Source organism: Somniosus microcephalus, chromosome 8 (genome assembly GCF_052327205.1).
Source record: "Somniosus microcephalus isolate GS21.2 chromosome 8, FLI_Smic_1.0, whole genome shotgun sequence".
Classification (NCBI taxonomy): Eukaryota; Metazoa; Chordata; class Chondrichthyes; order Squaliformes; family Somniosidae; genus Somniosus; species Somniosus microcephalus.
In genome coordinates, this window is record NC_140994.1 from 619,458 (window position 1) to 637,925 (window position 18,468).

Sequence of the window (18,468 nt, forward strand, 5' to 3'; positions counted from 1 at the left end):
TTTGTCAGGTAGATGTCAGTATTGTAGCTGTACTGAAACAGCTTGGCTAGAGGCGTGGCTAGTTCTGGAGCACAAGTCTTCAGCACCACAGCCGGGATATTGTCGGGACCCATAGCTTTTGCTGTATTCAGTGCGCTCAGCCGTTTCTTGCTATCACGTGGAATGAATCAAATTGGCTTAAGACTGGCTTCTGTGATGGTGGGGGCCTCGGGAAGAGGCCGAGATGGATCATCCACTAGGCACTTCTGTCTGAAGATGGTTGCAAACGCTTCAGTCTTGTTGTTTGCACTCACGTGCTGGGCTCTACCATCATTGAGGATGGGGATAGTTCATGGAGATTTGGAAATATATCGCCATTCCTTCATCGTCGCTGGGTCAAAATCCTGGAACTCCCTCCCTAACAGCACTGTGGGAGTACCTTCACCACACGGACTGCAGCGGTTCAAGAAGGTGGCTCACTACCACCTCCTCAAGGTCAATTAGGGATGGGCAATAAATGCTGGCCTTGCCAGCAACACCCACATCCCATGAATGAATTTTAAAAAAGCCTCCTCCCTCCATTAGTTGTTTAAAAAATGGGATAAAGACAGTAGAGAGAAAGGAGCTTAGCTCAGAAAAACAAGATGTGGAATCATTTTGGGCGGAGCTAAGAAATATGGGGCAGAAAATACCGGTGGGCGTTTATAGGCCCCCTAACAATAGTTGTAGAGTCGGGCACAGTCCAAATCAAGAAATTAGAGGTGCATGTAACAAGGGGAATACAGTAATCATGGGGGAGTTAATTTTCACATAGATTGGACAAACCAAATTTGCAGTAATAGTGCTGAGGACGAGTTCATGGAATGCATTCAAGATAGTTTTCTAGATCAGTATGTCAAGGAGCCAACTAGGGAACAGGCTATTTTAGATCGAGTATTGTGCAATGAGACAGCGTTAATTAATAACCTTGTAGTAAAGGAGCCTCTGGGGAAGAGTGATCATAATATGATAGAATTTTATATTCAGTTTGAGAGCGATTTAGTTAAATTTGAAACTCAGGTCTTAAATCACAACAAAGCAAACTATGTCGATAGGAGGGGCGAGTTGGCTAAGGTCAGTTGGGAAATTGGATGCTACATAAGCAATGGCAAACATTTAAAGAAACAATTCATAATTCATAACAAATATACATTCCCTTAAGGAATAAAAACCCCATGGGAAAATTGGTCCAACCATGGCTAACAGGAGAAGTTAAAGATAGTATTAGATTTACAGATTCATGGAAGAAGACACAACAAACATTCCATAAATAGTGGGGAACCAAGAGTCTAGTGAGAATAAGGACCTTACAGAAGTTAGTATTAGTAAAGAAATAGTTTTAAAGGAGGTGGGTACAGAGATAGTGGATGCATTGGTTTTGATCTTCCAGAATTCCCGAGATTCTAGAACGGTCCCTGCAGATTGGAAGGTAGCAAATGTAACACCGCTATTCAAGAAAAGGAGAGAGAAAACAGGGAACTATAGACCAGTTAGCCTCACATCAGTAGTTGGGGAAAATGCTAGAATCTATTATTAGGGACGTGGTAACAGGGTCCTTAGAAAATCATATGATTGGGCAGAGTCAACACGGATTTATGAAAGGAAAATCATGTTTGACAAATCTGTTAAGAGTTTTTTGAGGTTGTAACTAGCAGGGTAGATAATGTGGAACCAGTGGATGTGGTGTATTTGGATTTTCAGAAGGCATTCGTTAAGGTGCCACACAAGAGGTTATTAAACAAAATTACGACTCATGGATTGGGAGTAATATACTAGCATGGATTGAGAATTGGTTAATGGACAGGACACAGAGTAGAAATAAACGGGTCATTTTTGGGTTGGCAGGCTGTAACTAGTGGGGTACCACAAGGATCAGTGCTTGGGCCTCAGCTATTTACAGTCTATATCAATGACTTAGATGAGGGGACCGAGAGTAAAGTATCCAAGTTTGCTGACGATACAAAGCTAGGTGGGAATGTAAGTTATGAAGAGGATGCAAAGAGGCTTCAAGGGGATATAGACAGGTTAAGTGAGTGGGCAAGAACATGATAGAATAAATATAATGTGGAGAAATGTGAAGTTATCCACTTTGGTAGGAAAAATAGAAAAGCAGAATATTTTTTAAATGGTCAGAGATTGGGAAATGTTGGTATTCAGAGGGACCTGGTTGTTTTCAGGAGAATACCAACTTCAGTTAGTCCAACTCAGCTTAGTAAACTGACCCCACCACTTCTATCCCCTTTTACCAGATTCCATAGTTTATTTAAGCACTCGGATTCAAAATGAATTGGCTAGATCAGAATACTTTCTAAATGGTGAATAGGTAGAAGCAGTGGAGGTCCAAAGAGACTTAGGGGTCCATGTACTTCTCTTCTCTATTAGGCAGTCCCTCGGAACAGAGGGTGACTTGCTTCCACATTAAAAATGAGTTCTCAGGTGACTGATGAGTCCAATGCGGGACCGACAGTCTCTGTCACAGGTGGGGCAGACAGTGGTTGAAGGGGCGGGTGGGCGGGGTGCTTGGGTTGACGTGCGCTCCTTGTGCTTCGCTTCTGCTTGCTCCCGGCGAAGAGAGTCGGGGTGTTTGGCGCCTTCCCGGATGCTTCTCCTCCACTTTGTGCGGTCTTGGGCCAGGGATTCCCAGGTGTCAGTGGGGATATTGTACTTTTTCAAGGAGGCTTTGAGGGTGTCCTTGAAGCCTTTCCTCTGCCCACCTGGGGCTTTCTTGCCGTGTCAAAGCTCAAAGTAGAGCGCTTGTTTTCGGAGTCTCGTATCGGGCATGCGGACGATGGGCCCGTCCATCGGAGCTGATCGAGTGTGGTCAAAGCTTCGATGCTGGGGATGTTGGCCTGAGCGAAAACACTGACTTTGATGCGCCTATCCTGCCAAAGGATTTGCAGGATCTTGCGGAGGCAGCGTTGGTGGTACCTCTCCAGTGCTTTGAGGTGCCTGCTGTACATGGTCCATGTCTCTGAGGCATACAGCAGGGCGGGTATCACTGCTGCTCTGTAGACCATGAGCTTAGTGCCGGGTTTGACGTCCTGGTCTTCAAACACTCTCTTCCTCAGGCGACCGAAGGCTATACTGGCTCACTGAAGGCAGTGTTGGACTTCATCATCGACGTCTGCCCTTGTTGACAGTAGGCTCCTGAGGTATGGAAAGTGGTCCACGTTGTCCAAGGCCTTGTCGTGGATTTTGATAATCGGGGGGGGGGGGGGGGCAGTACTGTGTGGCGGGGGCAGGTTGGTAGAGGACCTTTGTCTTAATAAGAACATAAGAACATAAGAAATAGGAGCAGGAGTAGGCCAATCGGCCCCTCGAGCCTGCTCCGCCATTCAATAAGATCATGGCTGATCTGATCCTAACTGCCAATCCACTATCACAGAACCATCTCCTGAATCTAACAGAATTAGACACACAAAATAGGAGCAGGATCAGGCTACACGGCCCCTGGGCCTGCTCCGCTACCCACAGGGCCATGACCGATCCGAACCTAGACTCATGTCCAAATTCCTGCCCGCTCCCCGTAACCCTTAATTCCCTTTACTTCTAGGAAACTGTCTATTTCTGTTTTAAATTTATGTAATGATGTAGCTTCTACAGCTTTTTGGGGCAGCATATTCCATGGACCTACCACCCTCTGAGTGAAGTAGTTCCTCCTCATTTCAGTTTTGAAAGAGCAGCCCCTTATTCTAAGACTATGCCCCCTAGTTCTAGTTTCACCCATCATCGGGAACATCTTCCCTGCATCCACCCGATCCAACCCCTTCACAATCTTATGTTTCAATAAGATCGCCTCTCATTCTTCTGAACTCCAATGAGCAGAGTCCCAATCTACTCAACCTCTCCTCATATGTCCATCCCCTCATCCCCGGGATTAACCAAGTGAACCTTCTTTGTACTGACTCGAGAGCAAGTATGTCCTTTCTTACGGATGTTTGTGTAAGGCCTATGCTCTCGTACACTTCGGTGAAGGTGTTGACGATGGTTTGGAGTTCGACCTCCGAGTGAGCGCAGACGCAAGCGTCGTCTGCATACTGTAATTCGACGACAGAGGATGGGATGATCTTGGATCTGGGCTGGAGCCGACGGAGGTTGAACAGTTTCCCATTTGTTCTGTAAATTAGCTCCACCCAGCGGGGAGCTTATTAAGGGCGAGATGGAGCATTGCAGCAAGGAAGAGCGTTGGTGCGTTGACACAGCCTTGCTTGACCCCGGTCCGTACATGAATTGGGTCTGTGGTGGAACCACTGGTCTGGATCACAGCTTGCATGTCGTCGTGAAGCAGGCGGAAGATGGTGACAAACTTTTGAGGGCAGCCGAATTTGAGGACATTATTTCATAATCCCTCACGGTTGACAATGTTGAAGGCCTTTGTGAGATCAAAGGCGGCCATGTGCAGCGGTTGGTGTTGTTCCCTGCATTTCTCTTCTAATTGACGGGCAGTGAAGATCATGTCCATTGTGCCCCTTTAGTGGGCGGAATCCGCATTGCGACTCTGGGAGGAGCTTTTCGGCCACTAGGAGAAGGCGATTGAGGAGGATTCTTGCGATGACTCCCTGTGGCAGATAGCAGGGAAACTCCTCTGTAATTACCGCAATCGGACTTGTCACCTTTCTTGAAGATGGTCACAATTACGGCGTCTACGCAAACACCACGTACATAGATCATTAAATGTCATGGACAGGTACAAAAAATAATCAAAAAGGCTAATGGAATGCTGGCCTTTATATCTAGAGGACTAGAACACAAGGGGGTAGAAGTTATGCTGCAGCTGTACAAAGCCCTGGTTAGACCACACCTGCAGCACTGTGAGCAGTTGTGGGCACCACACCTTAGGAAGGATATATTGGTCTTGGAGGGAGTGCAGCGTAGGTTTGCCAGAATGATACCCGGACTCCAGAGGTTAAATTATGAAGAGAAATTACACAAACTAGGGCTGTATTCCCTGGAATTTAGAAGGTTAAGGGGTGATTTGCTCAAAATTTTCAAGATATTAATTTTTTGAGGATGTAACTGGTAGAATAGATAAGGGAGAACCAGTGGATGTGGTGTATTTGGACTTTCAGAAGGCTTTCGATAACGTCCCGCATAAGAGATTGGCATGCAAAGTTAAAGCACATGGGATTGGGGGTAAGGTACTGACTTGGATAGAGAACTGGTTGGCAGACAGGAAGCAAAGAGTTGGAATAAACGGGTCTTTTTCCAAGTGGCAGGCAGTGACTAGTGGGGTACCGCAGAGATCGGTGCTAGGACCCCAGCTATTCACAATACAGGAAACTTCGTTTAACCGGAGGTTAAAAGTCCAGAAACTCTATCTACCGGCAAAATTCAGGAGCCGTTTTCTATAAGTTTTTTTACTTCTCGTTGCTTTTTTTTTCCCCAGTCAGGCTCTGCAAGGTCTGTAGCTAAGCAACAGCTTCAGCTAGAGACGCTTGCAGCTGCAGCCGACTGTTTTGAAGCTGTTGCTAAGCAACAGGTTTTGTTGATTCACACGGAGCTGAAAAGCTCTGTATGTTTTAACATTAGCGCTGGTTTATACGGCAGTTTTGATCTAACTGCCTACTCCTGCTCCTATCTTCTATGTTTCTATATTAAGGGGAACTGATAGGGTAGATAGAGAGAAACTATTTCCGCTGGTTGGGGAGTCTAGGATTAGAGGACATGGTCTAAGTGCCGGATACCAGAAAGTTTCCTGTATATATTAATGATCTAGACCAGGGAACTAGATGCAATATCTCTAAGTTTGCAGACGACACAAAGCTGGGTGGGCGTGTGTGCTGTGAGGAGGATGCAGAGAAACTCCACGATGATTTGGACAGGTTGGGTGATTGGGCAGACGCATGGCAGGTGCAGTATAATGTGGATAAATGGGAGGTTATCCACTTTGGTGGCAAAAACAGGAAGACAGATTATTATCTGAACGGCAATAGATTGGGAAAAGGGGAAGTGCAACGAGACCTGGGTGTCCTTGTGCACCAGTCACTGAAGGGAAGCATGCAGGTGCAGCAGGCGGTGAAGGCGGCAAATGGTATGTTGGCCTTCATAGCGAGAGGATTCAAGTACAGGAGCAAGGATGTCTTGCTGCAGTTGTACAGGGCCTTGGTGAGACCACACCTCGAGTATTGTGTGCAGTTTTGGTCGCCTTATCTGAGGAAGGGTGTTCTTGCCATGGAGGAAGTGCAGCGAAGAGTCACCAGACTGATACCTGGGATGGCAGGAATGACGCATGAAGAGAGATTGGGTCAATTAGGCTTATATTCGCTAGAGTTTAGAAGAATGAGAGGGGATCTCATTGAAACTTATAAAATTCTAACAGGACTAGACAGACTAGATGCAGGAAGGATGTTCCCAATGGCGGGGGAGTCCAGAACCAGGGGTCACAGTCTAAGGATAAGGGGTAAGCCAGTTAGGACTGAGATGAGGAGGAATTTCTTCACCCAGAGAGTGGTGAACCTGTGGAATTCTCTACCACAGAAGGCGGTGGAGGCCAATTCATTAAATATATTCAAGAAGGAGTTGGATATATTTCTTAAGGCTAAAGGGATCAAGGGATATGGGGAGAAAGCAGAGACGGGGTACTGAATTTGGATGATTAGCCATGATCTCATTAAATGGCAGAACAGGCTCGAGGGGCCAAATGGCCTACTCCTGCTCCTATCTTCTATGTTTCTATATTAAGGGGAACTGATAGGGTAGATAGAGAGAAACTATTTCCGCTGGTTGGGGAGTCTAGGATTAGAGGACATGGTCTAAAAATTAGAGCCAGGCCTTTCAGGAGTGAAGTTAGGAAACAGTTCTACACGCAAAGGGTCGGAGAAGTTTGGAACGCCCTTCCGCAAACGGCAGTTGATGCTGGGTCAATTGTTCATTTTAAATCGGAGATTGATAGATTTCTGTTAACCAAAGGTATTAAGGGATACGGGGCAAAGGCGGGTATACAGAGTTAGATCGCAGATCAGTCATGATCTCATTGAATGGCCGACTCCTGTTCTTATGTCAAAGGTTTAACTGAACAAATCACAGTCTGTGTTAGTTTCTCCCCACAAGCTTACATTGGACACCAGTATGAACTGACTGTTGGAACATCTGTGTTAAATCCAGTTGGGACATAGATTTGTTTTTTTTTAGTGCAGCTGGCTTTAAATGTATTGTAAAAAGAATGTATTTTTAAATGTATTGTGACTACATTTAAAGGGATAGCCAACAAGCTAAACCTGGACAAGGACAAGCAAAAGGCACCCCCCCCCCCACCCAATGGAGCAAGCCATATTTTACACATTGGGAAGGAGCCAAGTTAAATTAATGATGGTTACACTAAAAGAGATGGAAGGTATAGACTGGATAGTAATAGAGAGAAGATGCACTACAAAGATTAGCATTACAGAAAGTTACCTGGTCCAGATGGAAAGCATCCTAGGTTGCTGATAGAAGCAATGGTAGAAATAGCAGAGGCATTGACCATAATCTTTCAATCTTCATTGGATCCAAGAGTAGTGCCGGAGAACTGGAGGGCTGCTAATGTTATAACAATATTCAAGAAAGGGGAGAGGGATAAACTAGGAAACTACAGGCCAGTCAGCCTAACATCAGTGGTGGGGAAGTTATTGGAAACTATTATCAGGGACAAAATAAACTTTTATTTGGAAAGGCATGGGTTAATCAAGGAGAGCCAGCATGGATTTATTATCGGTCTGACTAACTTAATTGAATTCCTTCGTGAGGTAACAGAGAAGGTTGATCAAGGTAGTATAGTAGTTGTTGTATATATGGACTTTTGGAAGGCATTCGATAAAGTGCCACACAGTGATTAAGAATTATATTTTTAAAAACTGCATAAAAAAAGTATTCTACAACAGAATCATACAGCATAGGAGATGACCATTCGACCCATCATGCCTGTCCTAGCTCCCTGCTCATTCCCCATAGTCCTGCAAATTTTTCCTTTTCAAATTTCCAATTCCCTTTTAAAAGTTACTATAGAATCTGCTTCCACCGCCCTTTTCGACCGTGCATTCCAGACCACCACAACACAATTACATAAAAAAGGTTTCTCATCTCCCCCCTAGATTATTTGCCATTTTAAATGTCCTCTGGTTATTGACCCTCCTGCCACTGGAAACAGTTCCTCCCTATCTATTTTATCAAAGCCCTTTATGATTTTGAACACCTCTATTAAATGTCACCTTAACCTTCTCTGCTCCGAGAACAATCCCAGCTTCTCTCGTCTCATTCTGGCAGATCTCCTCTGCACCCTCTCCAAGTCCTTCCCAAAGTGTGGTGTCCATAATTAAACACAATACTCCAGCTGAGGCCTAACCAGTGATATATAAAGGTTTACCATAACTTCCTTGCTTTTGTGCTCTGTGCCTCTATTTATAAAGCTACGGATCCCATATGCTTGTTTTAACAGCCTTCTCAACTTATTCTCCCACTTTCAAAGATTTGAGCATGTGAACCCCCAGGTCTCTGTTCCTGCACCCCTTTAAATTGCACCATTTAGTTTATATTGCCTCTCCTCATTTTTCCTTCCAAAAAGCATCACTTCACACTTCTCTATTAAATTTCATCGACCATGTGTCTGCCCATTTCACCAGCCTGTCTATGTCCTCCTGTAGTTTACTACTATCCTTATTATTTACTACATTTCCAGTTTTGAAAGAAAAAAGCTTGCATTTATATAGCACCTTTCACAACCTCAGGACATCCCAAAGAGCTTGACACCCAATGAAGTACTTTTGAAGTGGAGTCATTGTTGTAATGTAGGAAACACGGCAGAGCAAAGGCCCACAAACAGCAATGTGATTATGACCAGATAATCTGTTTTAATGATGTTGGTTGAGCAATAAACATTAGCCAGGACACCGGGGAGAACGTCCCTGCTCCTCTTCGAATAGTGGCCGTAGGATCTTTTACGTCCACCCGAAAGGGCAGACAGGGCCTCGGTTTAACGTCTCATCCGAAAGATGGCACCTCTGACAGTACTGCACTCCCTCAGTACTGCACTGGAGTGTCAGCCTAGATTTTGTGCACCAGTCTCTGGAGTGGCGAGTGTGCTACTAACTGAGCCATGGCTGACATATCCAAGACCAGATCATTAATATATATCAAAAAGAGCAGTGGTCCTAATACCAACTCCTGGGGGACACCACTGTATACTTCCCTCCAGCCTGTAAAACAACCGTTCACTACTACTCTCTGCTTTCTGTCTCTTAGCCAATTTCATATCCATGTTGCCACTGTCCCTTTAATCCCATGGGCTTCAATTAGATTGTGACATTTTATTGTTTTGGTGTCAAGAAGATAAGTAGAAGGATTGGGATTGCAAATATATTCATTTATTATATCTGATTATTTGCCTATTCATCTTTTGCTAAATAAATTTGCTTATTAACAAATTTAAAATTGGATCTGAAGTTGTGATGTTCTATCATTCTCTGAAGACTGGAGAGATCCTGTGGAGGAGACACTGGATAATTCTCATGGCTAAAAGCGATTAACAGAAAGGTTTTCTGTTCATTACCCTGAGCCGTTAACAAAAACATGCAGCAAGGCTCGTGAAGATGCTGCTGAAGGCACAGAGCCAGGACTCACTACTGGTAAGAGCACAGGTAGGAAGGGCCCTAAAAAGGAACGGTGGAGTCATCTTGGAAGGTACAGTTCAGTTACAACCAGGGCAGCAACACAATGACCAACTAGGGACTATCCTTCTGAGAGGGAGGAGGGTCTCTTTGGGGTCGAAGTGTCCCACGGTGACATAAGCTGCCAATGAAAGTTCAGAATCAAGTCAACTCTGTGTGCAGGCTCAGTTAATCTTCTGATAGGCAAGCCAGCCTGGCTCACTAGTGGAACCTGAAGGGGTAGATAAGTCACTTATAGAATCAGAGAATAGTACAGAAGGAGGCCATTCGGCCCATCAAGTCTGCGCTGGCTCCTTCAAAGAGCAATCCAGTTAGTTGGGGCTTGAATACTTGTCACTTGGATTCAGATAACCCTGTAAACCAATGCCCTAACAGGTAGGGTTATCCTGGAAAAGCAGCAGAAAGCTTACCAGTGCGCTGCGCTAATAGGGTGCACATGTTTTATCTGGCTAAACAGCACCTAAGCTCTCTGGATTTAGGTAAGTAGGTGTGTCTCCCTACAGGGAGAGTGCGTGTGCTCCACATCAGACAAACTGTGTGGAGTTCAGTAATTTGGTCCGGAGATTGGAAACAGTTAAAGGAGTAGTGCATAAATGTGCAAAACGGTAAAATATTTCCTTCCTGGTGGCAGAGATTCATAGTTAATCTTTATTTTTCTCTCTCTCGCCAGACGATGTCCAGTTCATTATTGCTTCCATTGGTGAAAAGATGATTATGGGAGGGACGTGATCCAGGCAGAGATAATGTGAGCAGGATATCTAACTTGGACTGTGAACAAAGAACTAGATGACACAACACATCTAACACACTAGAGACAAGCTACCACCTTTTCTCCAGTCCTCCCTTCTCATTCTCCTGACAAGGCAGCTGCACCTGACAGGATCATTGTAAAACAGTAAGCTCTGTACAATGACAATACTGTATCACCAATCACATTAGCTGCAACACATTAACTATATCCAATTTAAAAACAAGAAAAATGTAAACAGTGATTGTCAAAAATCAATGGAATAATTAGGTGGGTTCTATAAACGCCCAGGCAGTGTAGATGGAAATCTACCCCGCGTCTGCTGAAATAGGCCTGGGTCAAAATGCTGAGATCCCAAAACATCCAATGTAATATAAACAAAATTTGACCGAGTCAGTCACCATAAAACAGTGGCCCTGTCCATTATATCCTGGGTTCAGTCCAATCACTGGCATCAACAACTAACAGGACCAGTCCTCTTCACCAGCTTCTTGCCACTGATCCAGTTGTTTGTTAAAACAAGGTCAATAACATTCTTTAAACCAAGTCTTAAGGGGAGTGTTCTTGGTCAAACAATGCTAGTGTTTTGCAGCTCCATTCACAACTCCTCCAATAATGAAGCAGCCCATGCCCATCAACAGGCCCTGCTCAACATCCAAGCGTGGCAGACAAACAGCTGGTAATATCCATACCATGCAAGTGCCAGACAATGACCAACTCCAACAAGAAAGGGCCCAACCACCAACAATATCCTGGTGGTTACCACTGACCAGAAACTTAACTGGGCCAGCAATATTAGCACAGTGGCTACAAGGGGCTGGGCACCCTATGAGTGGCTCACCTCCTGACCCCAAAGCCTCTCCACCATCAACAAGGCTCAAGGTAGAAGTGTGATGGAACACTCTCCACTTATCTGGGTGGGTTATGCTGCAACAGCACTCAAGAAACTCAACGCCATCCAAGGCAAAGCAGTTCACTTGATCAGTACCCCTGCCACTAAGCTCAATATCCACCACTGGCATACTGTGGGTATGGTATATACTGTCTAAAGGATGTATTGCAGCAATTCACCAAGCTTACTTTGGCAACACCTACCAGCCCCATGACCTCTACCAAGGAGGGCAGAAGCGGCAACGCCATGGGAACACCGAACGCAATTAGTTGCAGGTTCCCCTCTAAGTCACATACCACCCAGACTTTTTTGTTTATTTATTAGTTTATGGGATGTGGGCGTCGCTGGCAAGGCCAGCATTTATTGCCCATACCCAATTGCCCTCGAGAAGGTGGTGGTGAGCCGCCGCCTTGAACTACTGCAGTCCGTGTGGTGAAGGTACTCCCACAGTGCTGTTAGGGAGGGAGTTCCAGGATATTGACCCAGCGACGATGAAGGATCGTATATCGCCGTTCCTTCATAGTTGCTTTGTCAGTATCCTGGAATTCCCTACCTAACACCATTGTGGGAGCAGCATCACAACGACTGCAGCAATCCGAGGAGAGACCCACCACCACCTTCTCGGCATGAAATGTAGTCTTGCCGATCTTGCCTAAATCCCCAGAACAAATAAAATAAAAAGACCAGATCCCTTTTGGTAAAAATATAAATGTGCATTAAATAATGTACTAAATAGAAAATACCCTTGACAGAATTTACTTAACAGGTGGAGCACTGGCATAACAATGGCTTTTTAGTTGTCGCCATTACATGAAACGGTGCAATGCCCAAATAGCCACTGGGTGGCAGTATGTGCATGTCTAAGAGCCAGAGCTTCCTGGTCAATGATTCTAAGCTTCCCCTGCACGTGGTGGCACAGGCTGTGCAGTGGCTGGAATACCAACAGATGATGCAAATCCGCTTTCAGACAGGGCACATACTTTGAGTTTCCAGATTTTCAATATATTTCCTTCCTCTGACAGTCGCAACTTCTTTTTAGTAATAAATTGAAATTATGCTGTAAATTTTTCATTTACAGGCGACATAAAACTATAGTGTAGGAATTGATGTATTCCTAACTAATAACTGAGGTCGACTCAGGAGAACAATCAAACAGGTCTTTAATGTTGGATTTGACGAATTCCAGAAAACAACAAAGATCGATGCAGGAGAGCCATGGGGCAACCCAACGGGGACGCCACGAGGACTGACTCGGCAGCCCCGTGGATTGCGTTGTGATGTCATCGCGTTTTCCCGCGCTTGGGGCGGTCACGTGATGTGCGACGTGACGTCATCGCGTTGGGGCGGTCACGTGATGTGCGACGTGATGTCATCGCGTTTGCCCGCGTTTGGGCGGTCGCGTGATGTGCGACGTGACGTCATCGCACTTGCCCGCGTTTGGGCGGTCACGTGATGTGCGACGTGATGTCATCGCGTTTGCCCGCGTTTGGGCGGTCACGTGATGTGCGACGTGACGTCATCGCGTTTGCCCGTGCTCTTAAAGGGGCAACGCCCCGTACATGCATAACACTATATACAAAACCCAGTAATGCCCAACACAATAGTACAGGTTTAGGCTGGTGTTAGAACATCGTTAAAGGGAATTATATACAATTAGCTAGATTAACTCAGTGGTACCGCCACAATAGTTTCCTTAACTAAAAACAGGAAATGCTCAGCAGGTCAGGCAGCATCTGTGGAGAGAGAAACAGAGTTAACCTTTCAGGTCGATGACCTAGTTTCCTTAATCCTTTCAAAGCCCAATCCCCAGATTATCATTCTGTTTGGGTCCAAGCAGGAATACACAGCACTAACACAGCCCACTCCAGCACAGCAGTACAATATCAATATCCACATCTTTGCAATATTGCTTTGGAAACAGATTATCCCAGGCTGGCTGTAAATCTCTCCGTACAGTGACACTGGAAGAATGTGCACTGAATCACTGGATGGAAAGTCTATGTCAGGGTCACTGCACACCAAGACAGTGGTCTGAATGCTCACCACACATTGAGATGTTGCCCGGAAACTCGTGACGTAGAATAGGTGCAGGTGCTGTGCAGTCAGACACTGGTCAAACAGCTCCTGAGACAGGCACTCACTGAAACACTGGCCAGGTGGCTTGTCTATAATTAGAGCGACAGGACATAATAGGGCCTGTAATACAGCTGGATTATACCATTAAAATGTCTTGTCAGTTTGCTTTGGCATTTTTGGTAAAGTGAGATATCATGCCTTGTGTTTGGACACCTTTTACAGGAATAAATAATGCTGTAAGTGCTGATAATAAAGAACAAACTTGAACATCATTCAAGAAGCATTTAGATGAGCACTTGAAATGCCATAGCATACAAGGTTACGGACCAAGTGCTGGAAAATGGGATTAGAATAGACAGGGCTTGATGGCTGGCGTGGACACGATGGGCCGAAGGGCCTCTTTCTGTGCTGTATAACTCTATGACTATCATTACATCCTCAGGGTGTCTCAAAGCATTTTATAGCCAATTAACTATTCTGAAGTTATGTAGCCAAATATGGCAGCCAATTTGTTCATAACAAAGCTCCAAAGCCCCAAATGAGATGTATGACCAGTTAATCGGTTTTTAGTGGTGTTGGTTGAGGGGGGAATTCTGGCCCAGACACTCTGGCAAGGGATCTTGCCAATAGGAACAATAGAGGTGAGTACTGGCAAGCATCAACAAGCACGTCTTTCCAATATAAGTAAAAGGGAGAGGTGAGTGTACACCCAGGTACATCCACCCAAGAGGCAAAAGAGGCATTGGTTTAACGTCTCATTCCAAAGATGGCACCTCCACCAGTAGTGCACTGAACTGTCAGCCTAGAATTACGTGCTCAAACGTAAATGAGTTCCAAATTCCACTGACTGCTCTGAACTTTGAGCATTCTGTCTCTCCCCATGGCCACCTCAGTCCTTGGCACCACTCAACTCCCTTACTTCTGTCGGCAAAATGAGATGATGGATCACTGGCTAATGTTGCTGGCAGGAGCAAAAGGAGTGTGTGATGCTAAGATATACACCCACCTCTCCCTTCTACTTAGAATGAAAAGAAGTGATTGCTAATGCGTGCCAGCACTCACCTCTATTGCTCCTACTGGCACAATCAAGTGGCAGTGGAATAACTGAACCAACTGATGGCCTGCCAGCTGGAAGCTCTCCCATGCACCCACCCGAGACATCTGCCTGCCAAAAATGCTCCCCAGACACCAAGAATAACCCTCAGCTTACAGGTGAGTGCCAAATGCATTATATTCTCACTAAACATAAGAAATAGGAGGAGTAGGCCATTCGGCCCCTCGAACCTGCTCCGCCATTCAATAAGATCATGGCTGAGCTTCTGTCTCATCTCCACTTTCTTGCACTATCCCCATATCCCTTGATTCCCTTAATATTCAAAAATCTATCAATATATGTCTTGAATATACTCAACGACTGAGCCTCCACAGCCCTCTGGGGTAGAGAACTGCAAAGGTTCACCACCCTCAGTGAAGAAATTTCTCCTCATCTCAGTCCTAAATGGCCGACCCCTTATTCTGAGACTGTGACCCCTGTTTCTAGACTCTCCAGCCAGGGGAAACATCCTCCCTGCATCTACCCTGTCAAGCCCTGTAAGAATTTTGTATGTTTCAATGAGATCACCCCTCATTCTTCTAAACTCCAGAGAATATAGGCCTAGACTACTCAATCTCTCCTCATAGGACAATCCCCCCATCCCAGGAACCAGTCTGGTGAACCTTCGTTGCACTCTCTCTATGGCAAGTATATCTTTCCTCAGGTAAGGAGACCAAAACTGTACACAATACTCCAGGTGTGGTCTCACCAGGGCCCTATATAATTGCACTAAAACGTCTTTACTCTTATACTCAAATCCACTTGTAATAAAGGCCAACATACCATTTGCTTTCTGAAATACTTGCTGTACCTGCATGTTAACTTTCAGTGATTCATGTACAAGGACACCCAGGACCCTCTGAAGAGCAACATTTCCCAATCTCTCACCATTTAAAAAATACTCTGCTTTTCTATTTTTCCCACCAAAGTGGGAAACTTCACATTTCTCCACATTATATTCCATTTGCCATGTTCTTGCCCACTCACTTAGCCTGTCTATATCCCCTTGAAGCCTCTTTGCATCCTCCTCACAATTTACATTCCCACCTAGCTTTGTATCATCAGCAAACTTGGATAGATCACATTTGGTCCCCTCGTCCAAATTATTGATATAGATTGTGAATAGCTGAGGCCCAAGCACTGATCCTTGCGGTACCCCACTAGTTACATCCTGCCAACCCGAAAATTACCCGTTTATTCCTACTCTCTGGTTTCTGTCCGTTAACCAATCCTCAATCCATGCTAGTACATTATCCCCAATCCCATGAGCCCTAATTTTTTTTTTTAATAACCTCGTGTGACACCTTATCGAATGCCTTCTGAAAATCCAAATACACCACATCCACTGGTTCCCCCTTGTCTATTCTACTAGTTACAACCTCAAAAAACTCTTAACAGATTCGTCAAACATGATATCTGTAGTGTATGTGCCTTTAAGACAGAACTACTTTTACAGCTCCTGTATACTGTAGTACCGGCAGTGACCACACCTGTATATAAGCTTTGCGCATGCCTCTGTACCCCCAGTCTTGAGACTACCCTCCTCCAGTAAATACCTGTTTATTGTTAAGTTACAGCATCCGTGTGGTTATTGAAAAACAGCATACCCTCAGAATCACGGATCTAACAGTGGCGACGAGTGTCGATTCGAATCTACCTGCAACTAAAAAAAAAAGTCGAGGCCAGGAACACGGGCGTCGACCACGAGCAACTGCCCAGTCATCAGGCAGAGAGTGAACATCGCAGGGGAGGCTGTGGAGAGCCGGGCTTGGTTCCCCAGCCACGACGATCAGCAAGAGACTGACGACAGGTCCAGCGCAGACCCTTCCCGGGCAGCGGCGGCTGGAGCCGACCGACGGCGGAGAGAAAGCCGAGCAGCGTCGACGGGGTAAGACAGAGGGTGAAGCGCACATGGCGCAGCCGGCGGTTGAAAACCGAGCGGCGTCGGAAAAAAAAAACAAACAAACCGGAGAGAGAGAGGGTAAAGAAACAGCCGGGTTCAAGACCGAGCGGCGTCGAGAAAAAAAATAATAAAAAGAACGCGCAGAGCACAGCCAGGGCTCAAAGGCTGAACAGGGTCCGCGGGGAGAAGAAGGGAGAGCGCGGGAGACGCCATTGAGCTGCGGAGAAGGAAGAGCGCGGGAGACGCCATTTTTAGAAGCCGCAGCGGAGAAGAAGGGCGAGCGCGGGAAGGAAGGAAAGCGCAGGAGACGCCATTTTGTGCCAGCGGAGAAGAAGGGGAAGCGCGGGAGACGCCATTTTTGACCGTTAAATCACACCCAGGGATGCCGAAGAGTGGCAGTATCTCTACGTTCGACAATGAAGTCGAAGATTGGGCGACATATGTGGAACGTATTGAGGTGTACTGCAGGGCGAATGAAGTGCCAGATGCTAATAAAGCACTGGTTTTGTTAAATTCTATGGGTGCAAAAACTTATGGGTTACTGCAAAATCTAATAACCCCAGAGAAGCCGGTGAACAAGAATTTCGAAAGCATAGTAGAAATCCTACAGGACCACTTAAACCCCACACCGCTGCTGATAGCAGAACGATTTAAGTTCCATAAAAGGAACCAACACAAAGACGAAAGCAATGCTGAGTACCTAACGGAACTGCGCAAGCTATCGAAACACTGCCAGTTTGGAGCAGGACTAGCAGATACGTTAAGGGAGTGCAATCGCATTGAGTTTAAGCAGACTTTGCTAAGTGGCAGAAAAAGTCTTTTAAGTGCATTTACTGAATTTTAGTGAGTAAAAAAGTGAATTATTTGAAGTAAGTTTAATTTTTTAGAGTAAATTAAGCTGTTGGGGAGTTGAAACCGGAAGTAGAATCCGGGTATAAAAAGGGGCGGGCTTAGAGCTGCAGGCTGAGTGCAATTGCATTGAGTTTAAGCAGACTTTGCTAAGTGGCAGAAAAAGTCTTTTAAGTGCATTTACTGAATTTTAGTGAGTAAAAAAGTGAATTATTTGAAGTAAGTTTAATTTTTTTTTTTTTTTTTTTAAAGAGTAAATTAAGCTGTTGGGGAGTTGAAACCGGAAGTAGAATCCGGGTATAAAAAGGGGCGGGCTTAGTGCAGTAGCGCTGACTGCGGTCGCATTGAGTGTAAGTAGAGTTTGGTAAGTGGCAGAGTTCGGGCAAGTGGGAGGTGAGGGGGTGCTTGTTGCTCTGTTTTGCTTCCCTCTCTCAGGCTAATCCAACACTGCGGACGTGGAGCAGTGAGACAATTCAACCGGATAGGTCCCCCAGACATCTTCCACGAGGGAGGTTGGTGATCAACTGGTTGGTAGGTTCTCTTCCTTCTCTTCTATACCTTTAAGTTGGTAAGTCCTATTAAATAGTGGTGTAATATTATCATCTATATCGGGGCAGAGGGTCTTCATAACTAATAATAAGAAATTTAATTAATTACACAGATATGGGTGAACAGGTGATGTGTCACTGTTGCGAAATGTGGGAGCTGGTGGACCCCATTGAGGCTCACGGTGATTACATTTGCGATAAGTGTTTGCTGCTAGAGGAACTCAAGCTCCATGTTAAAGAGCTTGAGACCAAGCTTCAGACACTGCGACACATCAGGGAGGGGGAGAAGTTCCTGGACTCTATGTTTCAGGAGGTGGTCACACCTATGAAAATAATTACTGCAGATGTAGTCCGTGGTCAGGGACAGGACGGTGTGACTACGAGTGAGGAAGGTACAGGGATCCAGGATGTAGTGTTGAAGGAGCCGCAGCCCTTGCTCTTGTCAAGCAGGATTGAGGTTCTTACTCCCTGTGAGGGCAGGAGCGGGGACTGCAGGGAGGATGAGCAACCTGGCCACAGCACCGTGGTGCAGGGGGCCATTCAAGTGGAGGGAGTAAAAATAAATGTTGTAGTGGTAGGGGATAGTATCATTAGGGGGATAGATAGGGTTCTCTGCAGTCAAGAGCGGGAGTCCCGAAGGCTGTGTTGCCTGCCCGGTGCCAGGGTTAAGGACATCTCTTCTGGGCTGGAAAGAAACTTG

At 45.5% G+C, this 18,468-nt stretch overlaps 1 protein-coding gene across 3 annotated transcripts in view; it reads right to left on the minus strand.

Annotated features, from left to right (window-relative positions):
- Positions 1–18,468, minus strand: part of sh3pxd2aa (SH3 and PX domains 2Aa) — a 650,923-nt gene that overhangs the window by 422,615 nt on the left and 209,840 nt on the right. The gene's annotated exons all lie outside the window — the stretch shown is intronic.